Source organism: Sciurus carolinensis, chromosome 10 (genome assembly GCF_902686445.1).
Source record: "Sciurus carolinensis chromosome 10, mSciCar1.2, whole genome shotgun sequence".
Taxonomy (NCBI): Eukaryota; Metazoa; Chordata; class Mammalia; order Rodentia; family Sciuridae; genus Sciurus; species Sciurus carolinensis.
The window spans coordinates 85,165,471-85,191,473 of record NC_062222.1 but is presented as its reverse complement, the minus strand read 5'-3'; the positions used below and the strand labels follow the sequence as shown (position 1 = coordinate 85,191,473).

The following is a 26,003-nucleotide window of genomic DNA, read 5'->3' as shown; positions in this document are numbered from 1 at the left end:
CATAGCAAAAGTAGTCATATGCTTTTATTAACATTTAGATGATACTGGAAACTTGACCATAACTATGCTACTTCTTATGTTCATTTAGTTATAATAAAAATAGAAATGGAACTGAACATTAACAATATTCTACTATTAAACATTAATAATATTCTACTATTAAATGGATAATATATATATATATATATATATATATTGGGGTAAGAAAGGACTATTTTAAGTAAACATATATATATATATACATATATATATATATATATATATGAGAAGGCTTGACCAATTTTAGGTAAATAAGTAAATTTTCATATCTTACTTAGAATTTCATTGAACCTATTAATATTTTCAGAGAAATCACAGTAATTCACCATCAAAGAACCATGGAGAAAGCTTTTATTAGAAGCAGAGAAAGTATTACAGGAACAGGTTCCGTAGGCTTGCATTATATTCACAGAGCTACAGGAAGTGGTCTTTGATATTATCCCATTCAGCAATGTCACTGAAAGATAATTGTGAAAAAAATCTTTCCAATTACAGAATATGAAGCACCACAACTGGTTAATTTTTGGGTTCATGTGAGGAGGTAACAATGACTTGTATTACAAATCTACGGTCAGGTCAGTGACTAATGAAATTGACTATCAGAGCAAAGACTTGATTTAGAGTGGAAGATTCATGATCAGATTTCTAAGCTAGGATTACATCAATGCCACTTGGATTTGGCATAAGTATCTAGTATTTTCACATTCCATGGTACTTCCCACCTGAAGGCCTAAAATCCAAATAGTATCAATAATAAAGTGGCCTGATGACCCGTCCCATGGGAGTCAATCTCTTCCTCCAACACTCCAGAATTTGGATTAAAACTCATGTACAAAAGAGCAGCGATGACTGGAATGGGGACTATGCATTAATGTTCAGCATGAATGTTATCACTAAAATCAGTCTGGTTACTGATGCTGCCATGCCCTTTATCACTTAATAGCAATTATCTCCCCACTGCTTCCCAAGAAGGTTTTACTCTCTAGAGTTCTAGCTAGCTACAGGTAACAGATTGTCTGCTCACCTTCTACCCTACAGGATGCATCAGAAGAACTTATAATCACTGTAGCATTTCTGCATGAAATTTGGTGGACATAAAGAAGTCCTAGAGAAAATCATGGTATCTGTCTTCATGCTGAATATGACCAGGTAATATATTAATAGGAAAGGAAATACAACAAGGTCAAAAGTCCAAAAATTTGCAGTTTTTTTGCATGTTATCATTACTTAATGACAGCTGTTTAAGATTTTATTTAGGAGATCATACCTTAGGTATTTGAAGGGATAAACTGAAGGATATATTCTATGTTTTAAATCATAGCCTGATATTTGATGTCTTTTTATTTTAGTTTGAGTACCTAAGTCTGGAAGTCAAGAAGTTGAAAAGGAGAATGGGGCTAATAGGAAGTAGTCTTTACTCTTTCTCTCTGAAAATTTTGTCTTTCATTATTATGATCTGGAGTCAGAAAGTTTGGGGGTTGCATTTTCAGGGAAGAAATGATTCAACCCAGGATTAGGGCCATGATTAGTTAGATTGGATGATATGAGTGTTCTATTATTATTCTGTTTTTCTCTTTTCCAAATTCAGTTATAGAAAGCAATGCTATCTTGTATATGTGGTGACTGGTCCAACTAAGTTGCAGAAACACGTTGGGTGCAGGCAAAATTCTGTCTAGTATTCAGCACATTACTTGGAAACAACTCAATTCTCTGATGTTCAGTAGTAAAGTACAATGGAAAGTTGTGAGAAATGTCAAGAAACATGTTATCATATTGATTTGGAATTGATGAAGTTTGGTTCATCCTGCCGTTAACCTTAAGCACTGGAGAAGCAGCCAGAGGATACCCTGTTCATACACATGGAATGTATATGAACAAAATAAGTTAAATTATCAACTTCACTCTCTCCTGCAGCTCCAAGGGCTACAAAAGAGCTATGCAGAAGCATTGTATTGATGTGCCAAGGCCTCTATTTAATGGTGTCTAGAATTTCCATATCTGAATAGTTTTAGGAATGACATTAAAAGAAGTCCATTCCCAAACTTTTTTTTTTTTTTTTTAATCTAGATTCATACCATAGTTATATGGGCATACTGTAGTTACCCAGGAATTTCTGCAGCTAAAACTTCTTTCTGAAGATATTTAGGCAAAAGAAGAGACCAGCAGAATATCAAAAAGCAGGGGAGAAAAATCCAGTGAGCTGGAACTCTTGAGTAGCAGTGAATCTTGTATAACATGGTGACAAGTTTCAGGGAGCAAAAGGGGGCCTGAGCCTCAGCAGGGCTCAACCCACAGAGTAGTCTACTGCTCCCTGGAGGAATTACAACTGCAGAAGACAACCTGATCATGGACTAAATATAAAATCTCTTAATAAAAATACAGTAAAGTGGTGAAACTCAAAGCCCATCAATATGAACTACCTTTTTTAAAAGTTCTTCAAATTTATCAAATGCATTTTGAGCCTTCACAAAAAATTTAATTTGAATTTTCTATAATGTATATTTTCATGAATATATGCAAGTCATACAGTTACTTTTAAAAATGAAGTCTTATTTACAATAAAAAAAGAAGTCATTTTCAACATACACATAAAAATGAATAAGAATTTTAAAAATTTCACTAAGGCAATGAATGTCATTTATGTCAATTGTATGTCAGATACTGATATGAAAACAAATACACATGCCATTAAGTTTATAAAAGTTAAAGAAAGTAAAATTTTAATATATTCATTAATTTAATGCAAAGATTATTCAAATAGCATTATTTGCCTTTAATATTATTTTTCCTTGACAAATATTTATTATACCATATGCTTGTTCAAGCAGATATACTCATATATCTTTTGAATGAGTATTAGTAGATGAATTTAAAGTTATAGAAGATAGAATGGAAACAATGATCTCAAATTGAAAATAAGAATTTTCTGACAGAAAATTAAATGTTTATAAATACAGATCAAAAGTTATGAATATTAATGTTTAAAACATAATGAATTGATATTTATCAATAGTACTGTCACTTAAAAATTTTATAAAATAACCAATATTGTTCTGTGTTCCTAATTATTTTCTCTAAAAATGATCTCTTCACATTTATTCCTGATTCTGAAAAAAAAATTGATATTTTCCTTTTCTGGAAACAGTACCTAAATCCATCCAGTAGAGGACACACAAGAATATTTGTTGAAGAAAAGTAGGAAAATGACAATTATTATCTAAATGTGTTCAATGAAAATTTTGTAGACCTACTGTGGTGGACCATCAGTTATAAATTCATGCTGTAATCACTGTAACAATAAAGAAGCAGAAGAGTTGTTTTTTTTTTAATTTTAAAGATAAATTTCTTAACTAATTTCCTATGGTGGTTCTTCAATTTTGTGTTATATGGGGATTTTTGAATTTGACTCCTGAGTTCTCTACATCCATCAAATTCCATTTACATTTTGTGCCTGTCCCAGGATTCAGTATATTATTAGTCAGCATAATAATTTGATGTTAAAATTTTAAATTACCTTATGAAAAGAACATATGTAGACTTAGTAGTGCCTCTGTGTCAGGAAAGTGAGAGGAAGATGGTAAAGCCAGCTGGGAAAGAAAGAATGGGACACACTCACTATCGATGATCATATTGAACTCTAGGCTTTTCCTAGACCAAGTCAAAGGACTGGGATTTTGTTTTGTTTGGTTTTGTTTTGTTTTGTTTTGTTTTCCCTTTTTGTGGAATTATGGATTGAACCCAGTGCATCCCAGGCAATCACTTGATCAACTGAGCCCAGATTAGGGTATCTGAACACAGCATGCAGATGGGTTTTCAATAAGATCTTGGTTCCCAGAGTTATTAGAATTTCCCCATTCAGGACTTTGCCAAACTTAGAAAGGTCTGTTCCCTCTTTCTTGATCTATTCCCTCTTTTTCTTCTTTCCTGTCTTACCAGTTTTTTGACATAAAAACAAACAACATTTTGTGACCATGAATATAACAGTTGCCATGCAGGTCAGGAAGAACCCAATCACATCTAAAGAGTGGTACTGGAACCAGGTGAGGTCATGGGAGGCTGGCCTGAGGTGCTTGGCTCCTTTGTGGCGCATGACAAACTCAATCCAGAAGACTGCTCTGTCCAGAGGCTTTATAGGCTGATCATGGTGAATTCTTGATAACCTCATGGCATTCTCTTTATAACTAAAAGACAAATTCATAAAGTTAGTTTTGATTTTTATTTTTTGCTGTGGTTAAGTTCTATGTTGTATGAATCAAAGGTTATACAATGTGTTATAAAACACAAAATTCATAGACATGTTGAGGGAAAGTTTATCTTGCATGAACTTAGTTGCCCAGGATTTTAAGAGTCATAACAGGGTAGATGTGCTAGATTCTTAATAAAATGTGGTCTTTAGACATAGAAATATATAACTGAAAGCAATGGAATATTTATTTGTGAATGGATAGCCTAATTTTTCAATAAAATAATTGATTTTATGTGACCTATATTGTCCAGAACTGCTTAAGATGAAGATGTGAATGATCCAATATTATTGGGTAATATCATTTAAAACATCAATATGCATGGTCACTGACATTTAACTACTTTATATGGCAAACATGGGGAACTGGTCATAGACATTAATGACTCACTTTACAGTGTTGAGATCTTTGCAAGTGTGGTAATTACTCCTTTGCACATATTTGCATATTTGAGACAAAAATGAATATGTCTTTATTGGCGATGTCAGGAATGAAGGAAAACACTAGGATAATTTAAAAATAGCATATCCAAGTGCATTAAGTTCTTGAAGCTAATAAACATGTCTCCCTAGAATGAGATTCCCTAATCAACATGGCACTAAAATAGAAAGAGTCATTGTTAACAGCTCTAATCATTTCTGAAGAGAAGTCTATGTATTTAAAAGATTAGGTATGTCTTCATTGAAGTTTCCTAGTAGCCGAGACAGAATTAGTCGGTTTCTTATTGGTTTGTGTCGTGTCCAGACTGGCTTTCATGGAGATGAGAGCAGGTATGTGATTTGTGACAAAATATCCTGGTGTTGGCATGACATTTTTAGTATCAGGGAAAGACAGTGTACTCATCATTCACAAGTGACTATCATGCACTACATCCAGAGGGTGAGATTATCAGCATGCACTCTTCATGTATAATGAAGAAGAGTCATGCTGCCATTCACCCGCATTGAACTATAGGAGAGATCAAGATAATGGTTTTACATGGTAATTCTATTGCATTTTAGTCAAAATGTAGTTGTTATCAAAACCTTTCTCTGGTGCTGGAGTTGTGACTCAGAGGTAGAGCACTTGCCTAACATGTATGAGGCATTGGGTTCGATTCTCAATGCCACATATAAATAATGAGTAAAAAAAAAATAAATAAAGGCCTATCAACATCTAAGAAATATTAAAAAAAACTTTTTCTGCAAATCAGATTTTGTTAAGATTTTCATTTTATAAATTGAGAATATATATATATATTATAGATAAATGTATACAAATGAATGCAGATAAACTATGTCTTTTTAATGAATAAGAGAATAATCAAGAAAAGTGTTCGTCAATGTATTATTTCATATCTTAATGTGCTGCTTCATATTTATGATACAATATTTTGAATAATTAAAATTACTATGATTTATATATTCCAATGTAATATTTTGTGCTTATATATTTTTTAGAATAAGACAATGGAATACCATAAATCCATATTTATTCTCTGCATTTTACCATCCTTGTGTGTTCAGGATAATCTCAGCTGTAGTATTAGGTTGAGGGTTACTATGAATACATTTTAAATAGACAACTGTTAGTATTTACTTGGAAATATCTATGAGTATTAATAATTCCATTTTCTTGAATCAATACTTTAAAAATTAATAAAATTCAATGGACAGTCTATACATTAGAGTTGAAAAGAATCACAAAATAGATCTACTTTCATGTGTAATAAAATGAACCAAATTATCAGTGAGTAACGTCTTTGTAAGAATGTAATCAATTAGATATCAAGATCAAAATTTACAGGGAAAAATAATCATACTAAGAATTATTGAAATTCCTAACCCCTAGCTATCTCATAAATTATGATGTCATTAATATCCTGAAGATTATAAGTCATTCAGAAATAACTGTTACCTAAGAGCAGTATTTAACAACACTGTTTAACACTGAGTAGTAGTAGTTATTTGAATGTTTAATATTGGGAACATTACTGCTTCTATTTTGTAGTTAATAAATGGCTTATGATATTTAAATATTTTTATTCATGACATTATACAAATAATCCAGAAAAACAATGTAAGTTCTTCTATTATATGGTGCTTATTTTGCAAAACATTGATAGATTTTTTGAAGCCAAGTTTTGTTGCTGTTATTGTTGTTATTTTATTTTCATCTCAGGAAACCATTTTACCAGTTGGGAATAAAATAAATGGTTTTACATTAGTCAAGCTATATTATTTGAAAATAAACCGATTACAAAGTTATTAGGTAGTGGAACTTTCCTAGGATTACCGATACCATAATCACTGGCAGAGAAGTCTTTAAAAGTAGCAGTACTCACGAAGGTTCATAAATGACTGTTCTCAAGGCACTGAGCAAATCCGCACTTGTCATTGTGTTGAAGTTCACCTCCACAGCTGCTCCTTTGGCCTTCATGTGAGCGATGTTATCAGGTTGATCAGCAAACATGGGGATTCCCACCATAGGTATCCCATGATAAATAGCTTCATAGATCCCATTAATTCCACCATGAGTGACAAAAGCTTGGTTTTAGGATGACCTAGTTTGGAAATAGAGTGAGAGTGGGCATCAATTTCAAGCCGATATATTGGCAAATTTTCAGAGATGGGAAGAACAAAATCTATAGTATATAAGTCACTGAACATGCAACATTTTGGTTTGTTTATTTGTTTTTGTTTTGTTTTGTTTTGGGAAAAGCTTACCATGTAAAACAATGCTACCCTAGAAAACTGTGATCCCAGAAAGAGAATAAACTCCTTCTTAATTTTCTGGGAAGGCAATACTTAGGAGATGTTATCAGAGCTGGGACTGAATCTTGAAATGTGAGGAGAGTCTTAACAGAACTAGGGCATGAGTCTAGGAAATTAATGGCCAATTGTTTCATTACACCTGCTTTAAATCTGGAAGACAAAAATTGAAATATTTGATTATTAAATATTTTTAAATGCATTTTCTGTTATTTAACAGCAATGTTATGTGACAACAAACTGTCACAAGCGATTACTTTTCTGTTACCCAATTGTATAGCTTTTCTTCTCCCACAGGCTTACCAAGAAGGTCATTCTGAGGTAGCCAATCAAACATCCGAGTATTGGCTCCTAATGTGGCTGGCTTCTTTCCTTTGTATCTCCATACGACCTGTGGAAGACAATGCTATAATGTTGCAGGTACACACAGTGAGGTTGTGTTAAGTCTGTAGACTTATTTAGGAATCTCATTCCTCCATATTGTAGATGCCTGCTGAGAGCGAGCACAGAGAAAGAGTTTGCAGCTTATAAACACTGAGGTATATATTAGAACTGCTCATGTCTATCTGTAAAGGCTTCTACTCAAAGTCTATTAAGAATAGTATACATATTTTGAGGCATATCACTTTAAAATTATTGGAAGTGATTCTTTAAATAAAGAAATAGAAAATAAATAGGACTAGTCTAAAAAATCAGAACATGGAGGTTGAAAATATTAAGAGAAACACAAATTCTTTGTAAATTTATTTATTTCATTCTACTTATCATGTTACACGTATAATTTTATTCAAAAATATAATTAGTTTTAGGTTTTTAGTGTTTTGTTGTTGTTGTTGATGGTATTTTCTTCCTGGATTTCCTTCCTCCTCCCTCCTTCCTTTCTTACTTCTGCCCTTTCATCTTTCTTTACTTTTGCCCTACCTCTCTCCCCACTAATCTGTCTTATTTTTTTAACTTTTAGGAAAGGGGATTAAGGTAAGTATTTCCTTATATTTCAGTTTTCAGAAAAGTATTTAAAACTAGTATATTAACCATTTTTATACATATTTTTCTTCTGGGGGATAAGGCAAATTTTAAGAGATAAGAATAGAAATAAAAAACAGAAGTTCTATCATGCCTAATTAGCATATGTACCTTTCTATCATTCTAGGTAGTTTAATATATAAGAATAAAGAGTACCAGAATAGATGATGAACAGGATTATATAGAGAATATAATATAGACTTCTAATTACAAAAATCAAGGTTAATTGATAACAAATTACAAATGTATATTGCTTGACAATAATGTTATGCTTTTCTTTTTAACTGTAGAATATTCAGTTTGGGAAAGAATAAGTGAATCTAATCTTCTTCTAAAGCAACTACACTTTGATAGGGTTTTTAAAAACTCAGAAATTTGGAGTATATTTTTTAGCATGATTTTTCTCTACTCTGTGTATAATCTTTCTGTTTCCCTGTACCATGGAGCTAACATATTTCCGAACTAGTCCTTGAGTAGTTCAAGAGGAGTCCATGCAAACCAAATGTTACAAATGGCCTAATATTTATACCTCTATTCTATTAAAAATCAATGATTACAATGTGAGTTCCCATAGAAAAGTCAAGGTGCAGTCAGCAAGTGATCAAATGTACTTAAGTATAAGATTTTAATGTTATAGAAATATTTACTTAGCACTGGTGTCAGTTATATAGTGTTCATGAGTTCCAGCATCCATCTGGGAAGAGTACTATTAGGCAATTGTTTATCCCATTAGTAAGAAGCTGTTGATCAGAGTTTCAGGTTATACCAACCTTCTGTGGAAGCTGGGCAAGGGCTGAGGCAATGAAATTGGCCTTTTCTTCTGTGAGGTTTTTGACCACTGACCCGAGAGAAAACACCACAATACCATCTTCACCTGAGCTCTGGACAAAGTCTTCCATTTCCTGCAGACATACATTCTTTTTATTAAAAAGTGCAGCATCATGAGGAAAAACATATTTGTCTATACTTCTAAGTAGAAAAAGTAAAAAGTAACGTCAGAAATTGTTAGACTGGTTCTGTCCTCTGACATAAAACTACATGTCTGTTTGAAAGGAAGTATGTCCCTGAAACTTATGGCTAAAATAGCTAAGTGATTGGAAGTGTAAATATGAATCAAATCACCACAGAAACATATAGGCAATGATGGCAGCTCTTCTCCTGGCAAGTGGAACTGTTATTCTCAAGATATCATTTTCCCAACCAAGAGAGTTGTCTACAAACTTGTAAAATTATTTCATGGTAGGAAACCCAAGAAAGGATCCAGACCTAGGTTTTTAAAATTACCAGTATGCCTGTCATATCCAACAATGTACCTTCTTGTGAGACAAACTTTCAAGATAATTTTTCAGAAGAATCCACTTTTCTGATTAATAGGGCTATGAAGAACTTTGTTAAAAATGTGATATATAGTAAAATATTTTGGAAGGAGACTCCACAGTTTATCTACAGCTACAATAATAATCACATTTTTAAGACAGTACTTTTAATTTAAGCCTTAGAGCAGAACTAAAGTACAAATTCCTATGTAATAAAATTCCCTTAGTCACTACTTAGAGATTTGCAAATTGGACACTGTAAAGTCCAGGACTGAAACCTTTTACATAATAATCTATGTGAATGCCACCTTCTAAAGTTATGTCCTATATTCTCTGTGTAATTATTTGTGTTCACTCTGTTAATACTTTATCTCTCAGTTAATGGCTAGTAAATTATCAGGGGCGGGACAATGTATTGAGAGGGAGTGCACTGTAATTACCACCTTGCTTAATATCAGCAGAGTGTTTCTGAGGTGATAATAATTGTTTTCTCCTAAACAGGAGTTCATTAAGCAAATCAAAACATACCCACACACCCACACACACACACACACACACTCACAACCACACTGATCTGTATTTTTAACTTAACTGGGTCCTTTACTTCTTTATCCTATTTATTTAGTGACTAGCATAACTCATTTATCACACATAAAAGCTATGATTGGTAGTCCTACTCCTTGAAGTTTGTATCAATAAGTAATCTGAGTATGGAATTGAATCACTAGCACTTCTTGTAAACCATGTTTAAATTATTTTTTGTGTAATTATTCATGTGAAAGGGGAGAAAAAAGGATAAATAGTATGGTAGGGGTATTGTCTAGTGATAATGGATGTGTTACATCTCTCTTTGCATATCTTTTTAGTTATTGTTTGGTTAACTGAGTACTGACAGTACTCAGCAAAGCTTCTCTGCATCCATAAACTTGTCTGCTAAGTAAAGAAGATTCATGATCTTGAAATGAAATTTTAAACTGAGGTATGCTTTATTTATGTTAAACAGAATGCAGGAACTCTCCTGTGCTATCCATTTGACCTGCACCCTACTAAGGAGAATATCGTTGACCTACAAACCAGATTAAAAAATGTTTTTTCTCCTCACTCACCTCAATTAATAATTAACAATAATATTCTTACGAAGGTGATCTAATGATTTCTTTTGTTTCTTAAAACTTATTTTTACCCAATATTTCTGGCATTCCAAATTTAATCATTGAAAACTTTGGAATTTGGCATACAATTTTATTTTACACTCAAAAACCAAATTCTCATTATGCTGATAGGAAGCAATAATATCATTGAGAGTCTCTTTCTCTCTCTCTCTCTCTCTCTCTCTCTCTCTCTCTCTCTCTCTCTCAATAATGATTGACTTTATTTTGACCACATGAGGAATGCTCACAGTCAGAAGGTACATGGGCACCTCACCATGCAAATGGAAGGAAAAATGATCTTATATCCCTCTTTCCTCCCCAGAAAACAACACTAAAGGCCATGAGCAAGATTGGTGGGGTATACCACTCCTGGAAAGTGGATCTCATCTCTGGTATCATTTCACATACACTGGCAGGGACATATTTTGTATTTAAATTACTGTTAAGTCAGTATGACATGAAATTTTCTCCTGTATCCATGCTTTTCAGGCATAGTGTTTAAGAAACCTTGTCTTCTCTCAATGCTTCTTCACAATAACTTTCTTTACAAGAATTCCATAAGACCCTAGGCTGTCTTCCATATCTCCCAGGGTCAGGGCTGAGGCCCCTTGGGGTAACTGGGAGGAAACACTTGGGGCAGCTACTGCTCAGGAACTAAGGTTCTGCTGTCTCTTGCCTGCTTGCTGAAGTGTCTGAGTGATCAAGTGCTGCCACAACCCAAGGACTAGATGGCAGGACCAAAAAGGAGGAGAGATGGGGTTAACTATTCAGCTGGTTGTTCCCAGTAACTCATGGAGTGAAGGCTCAGGCCCGTGACTGTGCAGCATTGTGTTGGCAGTTGTGCGGAAGTGGGGGCCTTAGGCAGAGGCTGTCTTTGAATTTGTGATCCTCCTGACTCAGCCTCCTGAACTGCTGGGATTACAAGCATTGCCCTCCAAGTCGTTCAGTTTTATTATTATTTCTGTATGTGATGACTGTCAATCTGTTTTTAGTGTTTTTTACCAATGCTGAGATCTTGTACTACCCAATTTTCAGAAATTACATGAAAATCATTTGTGGACAAAAACTAAACTCATCATTACCTCCATGAAGTTTTTTCACCAATTGTTACCTCTGACAATAAAGGTTACCACTATGCAATTACCCTCAGGATTAAAATCTAGGAATGCTACCTTATTCCATGTCTTCCCTTAATATTTATATTCTTATTCAATAAATCCTGTGCAATTCACAAGGAATTCTCATGAAGGCATCTTTCTCTATCAACCCTTTTGGAAAATGTGCGGGGTGATACTTTCTTCATGCATGGGGAAAACCAAAGTGTTCACCTTGGTGATTCCCATGGTTCTACTACCTGTCCCTGCACTCAGTATCCATACCAAGAACACAGGTATTTTTAGTATACCACAGGAATTATTTTATTTTTGTCTACAATCTCAAGTAATTCCATAAGACCTGATGTAACTCAAAAAAGACACCTACAATAAAGAAAATAACCTGGGAATGACAGACTCAAGATATTCAAGAACATATATGTGCTATTGGAGCTGTAAACTTTAAAGGAAAATGGGACAATTTTCATTATCATAGACTTACCTTAGGTAAAGGTTTGGCAGGTTTGCAGTGCAATCCTCCAACATACACAAAATTAGGTAAATATGGACGAGGAAATTCAAAATCCCAATATGTCCGGATTAGCCAAATTTCAGCTTTGCCCAAACTCTCACATAATGTAGTAGGTCTTCCTGGAGAAAATAAATATTTGTGTGGAGAAAGTTAATATACATATTTGCTAAGAAAAAAATGCACTACAGATTATCTTATATGCTATTAAGGAAAAGAATTAAGACCTCTAGAATATTTACAATGACAATATGTTAAAAGTAAGAAAGGATCAAAGAAAAGGAGGAAGAACAGAAAGAGAGGGTAAGGGAGAGAGAAAGAAGGAAGGAAGAAAGGAGTAAAAAGAAAGGTATTGGGGGCACTGAAGGAGAAATGATATGTAAGTATAAATTCATAACTGTAAAAGAAACAAAAATTTAACAACTATTGAGAAATTTAGTACTAATTTTTTCTAAGTGTAGAAAATAGAGAAACTTCATCATATAAGCCTCATTCAAGTCACCTCTCAACAATTTCCCAGTTTTTATACAGGAATGCATCTCTGTCTTACAGTTTCTATATTCTGAAACATATCATTGAAGGACCCATACCTAATTCAATCCATAATTTTTTATGGATCAAATCCTATTAGTTAAATTGATTTCTCATTATTTTTTTAGTAAACAGTTCCTGATTAATTCACATCCAATACTACCCCCTTATAAGTGAGATGCACATATAAATAACATTAATCGCACATATTTATTTTAGCGTTAACTTATATGATGGTTTTTGAAAGGGGCAGATTCAAGTATTAACTTTAGGAGTTTTGTAAAAAAGGATGAGTATTTGTAAATAAAATCAACCTCTCCTACACACAAGAAAATGTGTATTGCAACTTAGAAATTAAAAACTCAAAGGAGAATATATTTACTTACTAAAAACGCTAATTTAATTATTAAGTATAAGTGCCTGGAATACAAAGCCTCTTTGAAATAATCATTACTTAGTAGTGTTTGAAGATATGTGTGAAGTCACATAGCCAATGTCCTAAAGTGATCATGAAGAAAGATGGCCCAAAGATTCTTAGCTTGAAATTTCCAGAGATTGGAAAAGATTTTTCCCCAAATCTTTCACATCAGACTGTTTAAGCCCTGTATGTGCCATATTTTGTGCTGAGCATGTAGTTCAATGATAGAACCTAGCTGTACAAGGGACTGGGTTTGACCCCCAGCATTCAAATAATGGGTGCTTTATTTCATGTGTGCTTCATCCCAGCCTAATCCTAATTCCCTAAGCAAAGTTTATGTTCATAAATTCCAGACCAAATTTTTAGGAAGACCTAATTGATTCGGTAAAATAATTGTAGTTTTAAAGCAGTGATTCACAATTTCACACATATAGTCAATGAAAAATAAAAATAAATTTGAACAAAGTTATACAAAATTGGCAAATAATTTCATAAGACATTTTAAAAGTTATACTGAAGAACTATGAATAAAAGTACTGAATTAAGTTATCATCAAATCTTTTCTCATAATTACATTATTTATATAAATAGTAGTAAACAGTGGACAATTATGTGAGCAATATAAAATTGATAAATTATCAAGTATGAGCTGCCAAGTGAATATTGTTATTAATTGCATCTATTATTTTAAAACTATATGTGAGTCTAAAAAAGATGACTTTTAATTCAAAGAACTCGTGGAGGTAACTTGAATTTATTGCTACATACCTTACTGTAATTGATGTAGACAAGAGTGACAGTTATCAATTTCTGAGGTGACATGTTAGCTAGACTAACATGTACAGATGACTTCTAGGCTACCTAGATATTAGCTTATTTCCAATGGCATGTGAGAAAATTCATATGCACAATTTCTGGATCACATATTTTAAAGAGTAAAAAGTATATTCTCTATTTCACTTCACTTTCCTTCAGGTTAGTCTACAAATAACCTAGTCCAATTATTTGAGCAAGAACAGTAACAGAATGTATATAAGAACAATTACATAATTATTTCTGGTTACCTGGATGACTTTGTGATTAGAATTTACTTTATTCATGTGGATAGTTACATGAGGGAGAAATAATTTCGGTGCATTTATAGTGTTTTGTTGTATATGTTTTTACTGCACCTCACACTGTAGAGTCAATTGTTTCATGATAGGTGACATATCATAGTAGCACAAAACAGAATAGTAACTATGGATGATATGAATGCTTTCAAATCCTACAAACATTTTGAGAACAGATATGACGGGATTGCCAGTCAGATAATTTATATACTGTGAGAAAAGAGTTACATGTGCAATGAGCCCAGTTCTTTTTCACCTGAGTAACTAAAAGAACTTAGTGTAATTGAATAAAATGGGAATGACTTCCAAAGCATGTTTGGTGTCAGCTAATTTTTGAAATACAACTAAACATCCAAACAATGATAGATATCTGGAGTTAGAGATGAGCATTACAAGGGAGACAGTCTACCCCAAATTGCAAATTTTGGGGTCATTGGCATACGAATAATAATTAAATTCAAATAGTTTTATGAGATAGTCAAAGATCTAAGTATACACTGAGAATATTTAAAATGAAAAAAATTGGTTCACTTCTAACTTAAGAGGCATATTTACTTATACTGTGGTAGGTGCTGAGGACATTCTAAAGACAGACTGAAATGTTTGACAGCCCCACAAATAGAAGGAAAACATGAAAAATAAAGAAAACTTTAATTAGTTCCAAAGTCTCTAAAACATAAGTGGTAATAGAAAAAAATAGAAAAAGCAAAAAAATAGAAAACATAAAGCAGTTGTAAAAATAAAATATGCCAATTACCTGAGGAAAGGAAAATGTATACAATGTATGGCAATGTATACAAAGTCTCAGGTTAAAGACATGGAGTTTACATTGCATTTTTAATTCAGTTATATATCAATTGCATACTAAAGAAATAGAAAAAATAAAGACCAGAAAACATAAAGCAGTTGTGAAAATAAAATATGCCAGTTAACCCTGTAAATAAAATGTGTGAAAAGTCTCAGATTAAAGACATGAATTTACATTAGATTTTTAATACATTTATATACTGATTATCAGAAACACATCAAAATATTAGTATAATAATCAACTTCCAAGAAAGAACTGCTAATGAATTATTTTTTCATATAACCACATATGTATTAGTTCACAGATTTATATGCAATACATTTTTCTGTCATTTTACTTTATAGTTTTTATATACTTTAATGATTTAGATGGAGACTTTTTGACCAAATTATAATTAGATCTTTTTAACCTAGTGTTTTCTCTAACCGGAAACTTTTGTCTATGTGATTTTATTTTATTTCTACAATTATTTCATGGATTTTCTAACTTTTATATCCCTCCCAACACTTTATTGTATTTTTATTGCTGGGTGACTTTAAATTTATTAATCTTCTAGTTTTCCATGAAATGAACCCTGTAAGGAAAACATAATGGAATTTTAGGTGAAATTTAAACTCCACCATAATTGAGAATGAATGTTACAGATTATTCAGAAACTGACAATATTACTAGAAATTCAGAAGTAGAGCCATCAAACTGACCCCGCTGAATCTATGAGCCCATTTGCTATAAGGACTATTCTGACAAAATAAAAAAATTAGATCTGTTACAAAAGTTTACTCTCCCATCAACTAATTCATAGATTGCTATACACTTAGAAATTTAGAATCACTTTTCAAAAAACCTTTGTCAATGATGAAATCAGAAACTATTTAGAAAAAATATTAAAATTGCATAGAATAAAAATAAATGGGAAACAGCAAATATGAAACCTGAAGTATAGTTGTAGCATTTATTATAATTAACAAAAAAAATGCTTGTAACTTAGGAAGTTAGAGAAATAGTAGAATTTAAAAAAGAAAATGAATAATTGATGTGTTGTGGAAAAGAATATATTATATATAGAAATAATATTAATATCATGTTAAAAATCAACCCTATTGTATTTTAGATGCTATAATCCTATAATGATTAGTTAACTGAATACAGTAATATTTTAATGGAAGATAAAAAGAAGAATTAGACTTGTTCTAGCAATTAATTGACAGTTTAAGTTTTTAAAAAATGTATCTACTTTATTCATAGGTAAAGAGCAAAATCTTATGAGCTTTTCAAGAAATAAAAAATAATATTATTCATAAGGCTGAAAGTTATTAGTAAATTAGGAACAGGAAAGAACTCTCTTACAGTATCAGATGCAAAATTTTTAAAAAGCTACATTAAATGTAGTCTTTTGTGCTAAAATATTGTAAGCATTCTCATCAGGATGAGAAAAAGTCAATGGTATGTATAAGGACATATCAATCCAACAATGTTCTACACTACTACAGTTAAATAAGAAAACAATTATGTGAACAAAGAAGATCTAGGTGATTACCGATCTAATGATGCATTGTTGTGTCTCTAATCCAAAAGAAAACACAGATAAGTCATTAGAGTTTGTGACAGTTTAAATTTTGAAAGATATGGCAAAATATAAATAACATGTCTGTGAATAAGCAGATGAAAATTTAATTTACAATGTTTTTTTAAATTTAAATCTGAATACATTCTAGAAGATTGTATAAACTAGGGGCTGAATTGTAGCTCATGCTTTGATTCCCAACATCAACAAAACCATGTGTAAACTATATTTAGGATTATAAAATCTTATTAAAACTCATAATAATGAAACAGCTAACATGTTCATGGACTACAAGGGTCTACATTCATAAGGATGTCCATTCTCCCAAATTGATCTGCAGATTTATTGTAAATCTTACTACAATATAAAAATCAGAAGTTTCACAGAACCTGACAATTTCTATAGAACTTTATATGTGCCTCTAAAAATCTACATGGAAAAGCAAAGAGCCAAAAATAATGAAGAAACTCCTGTCAAAGAGTTACAACAAAAGTAGGGATTATCCTACAGATGACAAGAAAGTAAAGGAAAGTAAGTAGGATAACAAACAGCAGCAAAACCACTTTGGTAACAAAAGTTCTGAATTCCAAAGCACCATTTCAGATATGTAGGGTAAGAAAGGAGCCTTCAATAAAGATTGATGGAAAACTCCCCATCCCTGTGCAAAAGTAGAAGAAAGAAATGAGATGAGGAAGTTTGAGGAGGAATGATTCAAGAGAAGAAAGAGGAAATAGAATTTGAAAAAGTAAAATGCAAAGAAACTGATCCACCTTACAAAATATGCAAAAATAAAATTTTAAGTAGACTAAAATCTTCAAAGAAGGAGCAAAATTATAGTATCTTTTAAGTCAATTAAGTTGAAAATATTTTCCATTGCTCTTATAGAACAGAAGACATATACCAGAATGCTCTCAGCATTATACAAAAACTAAATATAGACAGATGTCTTGCTATAGTTACATGGTGGACCACTACAGAAATACATAATTGTATCATCAAATTACTATTACACATAAGTAGCAAGTCCAAGCATTCCTTTGTACACCATTTAAAAAAAATTAACAGTACAATGTTTAGAAAATAACATACATGTTAGTACTGTCAATTTTTGCAGAAGGATGTTAAAACCAACTACGCAAGATGATTTCTAAACTATTGGTAGCAATCTCTTAACTATAGGAAATAGAGAAGTTCATTCTATTATTTTAAGGATGCACTTAGACTAAAATTTATATGCCAATATGTGCACTGAAAAATATTTGTAATACATATCACAGAAAAGTCTTACAATGCCTAAAATGATAGAACAGTTACAGGTCAAAAGATAAAGAACCCATTACAAAATGGAATAACTGTATTTGCTGCCCAACTTCAGAAAAGTATTGAGGATAAATGCTAAGTGGCTTAACAAGACTAGAAGGCATCATGGCAGAGACACAAATACAATCAATTCAATTTAATGCTGTTTGTAGTGGCAGAGTTGGAACAACACAAGTACTTCTCAGAACTGAAGTAATTCAGTGATTTCTTATGTAAAAAAACTAATATTATTAAGGTACTAACAAGAATGGTGAAAATGTTATGAATATTAATGGAAAGATTTTCACATCTCTATCAGGTTAAAAAAAAGTAGAAATGTATATTTAGCATTTGTCCCTATTGGACAAAAAGTTATATATGAACTAATGCTAAATAGCATAGAACACGTCTTAATATGAAGACAAGCTAATGGTGCTTGCAGGAAAAAAGTCAGCTATTTTTAATTTAAATACACTGCTCCTTTTGATTTTTTTTTAGCCATTTTCATTTGTCCTTTTATTGACATTATTCTTGAATTAAATTATATTCTTGGTGCATTGTATTTGCCTAGTAAGTAAGGAATACGGGAAAATGAAGGAATAAAATCAATGAGAGCTGGGCACAGTGGCACATGCCTATAATCCCAGTGGCTTGGGAATCTGAGATAAGAGGATCCCAAGTACAAAGACAGCCTCAGCAACTTAGTGAGGCCCTAAGAAATTCTGTGAGTCTTTGTCTCTAAATGAAATGGCCAAAAGAAAAAAAAAAAAAACAGTCCATGAGAGCACTTGCACCAAAAGGAAGATCTTCTAAGAATGAGAGATTTATTTGCCATATATTTTAAGGATTACATTTTCTCTATAAACTTTATATAGACAAAATCCCATTCCTTTTCTCTGTTTAAGCAGATATCTCTGAAAATTATTATGAAATAGGGAACCACCCTAATTTTCAAAATAAAGAGGACCTACACTATCTTGTAGTTTAAATAAAGATGTGAAAATATAATGATTTTCTAAATTTTCTATTTTCTGAAATCTTTAACACCTATAAGGTCAGAAGAAAGAGCAATGACAAAACAACCTCAAACCTTTATTTTTTTGTACCACAATTTGAACTCAAGGGCACTTAACGACTGAGCCCCAACCTCAGCCGTTTTGGAGATAAGATCTTGCTAAATTACATAAGGCCTCCCTAACTTGAGGAGACTAGCTTTGATCAATCTTGCCTCAGCCTTCAAGGTGGCTGGATTATGGATGAAACCATGGTGTGCAGCTTCAAACCTATTTTTAATTAACTTTTTTTTACATCTTCCTTGCTTGTTAGCTACTGAAAGAATAACAACACACATTGTTTGAATTAATCATTAAATTGTTAGCCACAGTTACTTCAAAGGACATTTCTTAATTCCACAAAATAAATTAGCAAACAGAAAAGTGACTTTAGTTTTCAAAGAGAACCTTACATAGATCATAGGATCAGTCTGAATAAAAAAATCTGAATTCATGTTTGGAAGTGACTGCATTCCAGAGACTATGTCTACATATAAGTAGGAAAAACTCCAAGGGGAAGTTGAACAAAAGTAAATCACTTTTCTTCAACTCAATGTGTCAAAAAAGAAAGCTGTTCTCTAAGGATTGTGACTTTAAATATATTAGGGGAAAAATAGTCCCTTGATGGGTAATGATGAAAAACTAGATAGTTTGGTAGAAAATTTATCAGTTTCTATGCATGCTTCCTCTCACTAAAGCATGATTTTCTTTATTTCATGGAATAGCTTAACCTTTACTAAATATACAAAGTTAGGCCCATGATTGTCTTAAAGTGGTGACTATAGAGAATTTAATTGCTTACAATGGATACTAAGATGCAAAATATTTATTGTTCAATGTAACCCAAGTAAAATGGAAAAGCAGTATTTAAAAAATGACATAACAAGGTCAGTGTACAACTTATGGCCATTACAAAACCTGAGCTTATAACCAGATATATTTAGATACAAATATGCCTACTATTTTGTTTTAAATTGTTTTCTGTTTTGACATTGATATAATCTAATATCACTGATTACCTATGGAATAAAGATCTTGGATGTTATACAAATTATCAAGGAACCCATTCAAAGAGAATAACACGTATTTGCACTCTTGTTAAAAGTACAAGATTAGTTAAGAGGAAAAAGAGATAGCTATTAGAACATCAGAAGAAAGATGAAACATAGGAAATCGGAAGTAAAAATCATAACTATATCATGAGAGACCAGGGTGAAGAGACCAGGATAGGAACTGTGTTGTCTTAAGCCAGTATGAAAGTCTTATGGAGATAATGAAAGACCATTCTTTCTTTTCACCAGAGGAATCATCTTGTAAGGTTTTACTAAAACTTTGCTATCATAAGAGGGTCCCCACACAAAAAAATGCATATTTCCAGTACATTCTCTATTAATGTAAGAATACCCCCCATTTTATTCTGGTATGATAATATTTCTGCTTCTGCTTCCCTTTAATTTATATTTCCAAAAGACTTCATTCTTAATCCTGTATACCAAAGTTTCACAGTGATATATTTATGGCTCTATCTCTTCCATTTGTCTCTGAAGGCAGAATTAAACCAAGATCATGGTCTTATTAACCTTAAGTCCAATTTACTAGATGTTAAATTATTTACTGAGATGCTATTACAGTATCACACTATTTCAAAACCTTGTCTAAAGCTAAGAATTTAAAAATGACATTACTTGAACATTATTATTTCAATGAAAATCAGTGTCATATGCACAAATCAATAAATGTAATACACAACATAAAAAGAACAAAGGACAAAAACCACATGCATATTTCAAGATGCAGAAAGGTGCTCAACAAAATACAAAATCTCTTCATGATAAAATCTCTGAGATAACTAGGGATAGAGGGAAGTTACCTTGCAATAATAAAGGCTGTGCATGGCAAATCAGAAACTGTCATCATATTGAATAGGAAAAATGGAAAGTAATTTCTTTAAAATCAAGAAAAGAAAGAGTTGACTATCCACTCTTTCAACTCATGTTCAATGTATTACTTGAAATTGTAGTCAGAGGAATTAGGCAACAGAAGAAATAAGTGGTACAAAGAGGATAACAACAAATCAAATTATCCATATTTGTAGGTACTATAATCCTATACATAGATGATCCTACAGATTCCACCAGAAGATTCAAGAGTTGATAAGCAAATTAATCAAAGTAACAACAAACAAAAATCAATGACTTTTCTGTACTACAATAATGAAACTGCTCGTAAAAAAATCAGAAAAGTAATCCCATTCATAATAACTTCAAAATATAAAATATTTGGGAATAACCTAACCAAGGAGGTGATGACTTCTATAATGAAAATTACAGAATGCTGAAGAAAGAAATTCAAGGAAACATTAAAAAATGGAAAGACTTCCAATGTTCATGAATAGGCAGAATTCATATCATTGAAATGACCATTTTCCTCAAAGTAATGAATAGAGTCAATGTAATTCTCAACAAAATAACAATAATATCCTTCAAAGAACTAGAAACAACAGTCCTAAAATCATGTGGAAGAACAGAAGACCCCGTATAGTCCAAGCAATCCTAGGAAGCAGAGCAGTACAGGAAGTATCTCAAGACCCTTTAGAAAATGTAGGAGAGTCATAGTATCAAAAGAGCATGGTGCTGGCATGAAAACACACATACAGCATAGATCAACACAACAGAACAGAAGACACAAAGACAAACCCACACAGACACACTCATCTCATCCTTGACAAAGATGACAAAACCATATATTGGAGAAAAGAAAGCCTCTTTGACAGATGGACAGGGAGTACTGAATAGGCACATATAGAAGAGTGAAACTAGATCCCTGTTGCTTACCATGTACAAAAGAGAAATCAAAAGGTATTAAAGACCTAAATATAAGACCAGAAACTTTAAAAGTAGTTAGGAAAGAAAAATTGCACAAACCTTTCAACATATAGGTACAGGTAAACACATTCCTATGACTCAGGAAATAAAAGCAAGAGTCAATAAATGGGATGGCATCAAATTAAAAAACCTCTGCACAGCAAAAAAAAAAAAAAAAAAGAAAAGAAAAGAAAAAAAAATGAACAGAGTGAAGAGAAGACAGACAGAATGGTAGAACATCTTTGCTATCTGCTCTTCAACAGAGAAATAAAAACCAGAAATATAAAGAATTCAAAGAACTCAAAACAAAAAAAAAGAACAATGACCCATAACCAGAAGAATGAGAAATTATACTCCACTATATATGCTGTGTCAAAATATATTCTCCTGTCATGTATAACTAGTTAAAGCAAATTCAAAAATTTTTAAAAAGCAAAAACCCAATCAATAAATTGGTGGGCAAAATTACATGAAAAACTATTTAACATCATTATTCCCCAGGGAAATGGAAATCAAATCTACACTGGGATTCCAACCAAATGGCAATATGCCTGTGAGAATGGCAATCATTAATACTACAAGTAATAAATGCCGGTGAGGATGAGGGGAAAAGAAGTTCTTAGGCAGTGTTTGTGAGAATGTAAACTGGTATAGTCATCATGGAAACCAGTATAAAGTTTCTCAAAAAGTTTAAAATAAAACTATCATAAGATCCAACTATATCACTCCTTCTTAATTATCCAGAAGAATTAAATTTGGCATACTACGGTGATACATGAATTCTCATATTTATTGCAGCATAATTCACAACAGTCAAGTTGTAGAATCAACCAAACACTTACTATGTCATTTGCAGAAAAATGGGTGGAATTGCCAACCATCATTATGAGTTAAATAAGTCAGAGTCAGAGAGGAAAGCATTATTTGTTTTCTGTCACATGTAAAGCTGAAGGAAAATAAATAGGTAAATAGGAGCGAATGCCATGAAAGTAAAAGAGAAACCAATGGGTAGAGCAAGGGATCCAGGAGAAGGAAGAGGAGCAGGTGGGCGAGGTGTTTGAGAGTAAACTTGATCAAATTACACTTTCAAGTATAAACAAATATGCCACAATGAAACCCACCATTCTGTATAAATAAAAAGCACCAATCAATGTATATATGAAAAAGAAAATCAATGTGATGGACTCAGTTGTGTTTTCCCAAATTCCCTGGTAGAAACCTGACTCTATTAGTAGGAGTAGTCCTTAGAAGTGATGAAGGTTAAGTGAATTAAAGTGTGAGGCCCTAATCCAATATGACTGGTATCCCTCTGTAAAAGGAAAACACACCAGGGCACAGAAATGGAAGAGGCAAGGCCTTGTGCAGACACAGGATTATGTGAATCTGCAAGAGGGGAGAAACCCCAAGAAAAAGACACCTTTGCAGCCCTTGATATCAGACTCCTAGCCTCCAGAACAGGATAAAAGTACATTTTTAAGTCACCAGAGTCTGGTCCTTAGTTTAGCAGCCCTAGCAAATTAACACAATTGTGGAGTTTAATTAGCTATTATGTTTTAATACCCACTATCATCTTTTGTGTGGAAGCTTGTATTTCCTCAATATTCACAGTTGAAATGCAAGCCTTCCTTTGATGGGTTCAGAAGAAAATTAGAAAGGAACATCAATCACTAGAAAACAGGTAAGCAACTAAAAATAAGTTGAATAAATATTACCAGTGAAGTAAAAAATTTATTACATTTTTAATGTATTGAGAAACAAACTCTTTTAGAGTATTTTATTTAAGTTTTCAACTCTCTGTTATATACTCCCTGAAGTATAAAGCACCCTAGGACATTCTTCATTATGACCAGCCATGGTGAAGCAGTTCACAGGACATACTGAAGTTTCCTACCTGATTAATGAGATGCACAGAAATAGTAGGTACACTGATCCAAGTCAAGAAATTTGAGAGTAATAAAAAGTTCGTCTTTAAAATTGAGGAAGCAAAATTCAAATAAAGTCAAAATTCAGATTAAATTCATAATGGATTTAATTCCATTCTCAAAATATTCTCATTTCAGTTTATTAGTGGTATTATGCAAGATTTTCTTATTATGTACACTCTGCAATTTTTCTCTTTTTCTTTTTCTTACCCTTTAACCAATAAGAAGCTGAATAGCATAGTAAAGAGTAGTTCAATGTCTTACATGTATTTATATACAATAAATATATCTGGCAAAAAAAAAGGCTTCTTCCCTTGGATTAACACTGATTTGTACATGGTTTTATGTCTTCTTTTTATAAGAATCTACTAAGTTTCAAGGTATCTTACAAAACACTTTAATAATTACAAAGCAGTAACCTACAGGGTGGTCATGCAACTTTTAATTCCCTCTCAGCTAGAGAAAGGACAATCACAGTTCAAGGACAGACTCAATAATTTAGCAAGAAGCTCAGCAAAAATTTAAAAATAAAATAAAAAGGAAGGGGGATGTACCTCTGTGGTAAGACACCATGGGTTCAATCCTAAGAGAACTTCCCCCCAAAAAAAGGAAAGAAAAAAGAAAAGGATTAATCATGGCAAAAGAATTCTTGTTTTCCCTCCCTAATTAGTTTAACACACCATTCATTTTTATCAATTAGAATTTTATGTGGAAATCAATGATTTGAAAAATGTATTCCTTACATTTCTGCAGGTTTTCCTTTGGCTTCCTAGGGTCTTTGGATATTAGTGTACCATGAGAAGCAGAGTCTCTTACCTAATGCTTCACTGTAAAGTTGATTCCAAAACTGAAAGTCATATTGCTGGAGCATGAAGTCAAAGAACAATATAAACATCATATTTTTAACCCTTTCCATGAAGGTCATTCTGTCTGTTAGTCCTCCCATGGAAACAGGCACGTAGGAAGGCAGAACTGGAAGATGCCCACAGTACCTCTCCATAGTGTTGCCCATGGACAGCCTTATTGTGTTCACAAAAGGGACCCCAAGCAACTCAGCCACCAGCTCCCCACAGGGAACCACGGGGTCTATAACCATGACATCATACTTGGTTTCCCGGAGCTTCTCCATGAGGGACTCATTGTAGACTGTTTTCCGACAGAGTTCTCCAAAATGTTCAGTTAGATCAAGAAAGAAGTTTTGAAATAATTTTGCCGACTGCCAGAGTGACAATGTTGGCATAATATTCACGGCTATATGTAAAAACTCATTTATTATTTTCTCTGCATCCTCTTGGTTCCCTGACACAGAGATAACCTCAAAATTGAATGCTGAAGGTTTGTGATAGTCAACCAAGAAAGTCTGTGAAGAAGTCAAAATTGTCACTTCATGTCCCCTCTGCAGGAGTTCCTCAAGAATGGTCTTCAGGTTGAGCCAGTGGCTCATTTCACAGGGCCACACGAGGACCTTCCCACAGAATCCACAGCCAACACAGCAGAACTGCAGCAGAAGAATTGTCAAAACCCATTTCTCAAACATCATGTCAGTGTCTCTCTGCACTGATCTTTAGTGGTGGAGTGTTCACTGGGTTAAGTAAGAACCCTGGAAAGAAAAAAGTCAAATATTAACTTCTGAAAGTAGGAAAGAACACATGTGCAGAGAACTTTGTCAATCTTATTGTCTGGGTGCAGCGCTTATATGACATTTGTTAAATTATAAGAACCTTTAAAACTTTTGTGCAGAATTTGTTTTAGTATTCTATTAATTCTGCATTAAATATCTTAAAATAGTAAAAATTTGAATATCTTCAGATTAATAATTCAAAGTACAATAGAAGAATGCATTTAAGGAAGTTCAATAAATCGTGTGGTGTATCTTATGGAAATGATAATTGATAATATGGGGAAACATAAATACAGGTTTTGCCTTAAAATTGTTATATAATAGTATGCAGAAGACACATAATATAATGAAAGGAGGTAAATACTAATCATCAAATAGTGTTCTACTGTTTCAGGACTCCAGAGAAAGATGCCTCACTTTCATATGAAGGAAATCAGAAAACCTTCTGGAAGTGGAGCAGTCTTAGCAGGTGTGCCTAGAAGCAAAGTTGGCAGAAGAGAGTTACTCAGGAGGAGAGGAACTCAAGATAAAGAATGATAATGTATAAATTGTGGAATTGTGATCACCTAAGTTCAGTATGTGTGGAGCACAGGGTGACACAGAAAGAGTGTGGAAAAGGAAAATTTAGGTGACTTTGGAGAGATTTGATGCTGTTCTCTGGTTTCA

General features: G+C 32.7%; 1 pseudogene; it reads right to left on the bottom strand.

Moving 5' to 3' along the window:
• Nucleotides 1-373: 373 nt before the first annotated feature.
• On the bottom strand, nt 374-25,285 carry LOC124994474 (UDP-glucuronosyltransferase 2A3-like; annotated as a pseudogene).
• Nucleotides 25,286-26,003: the final 718 nt, after the last annotated feature.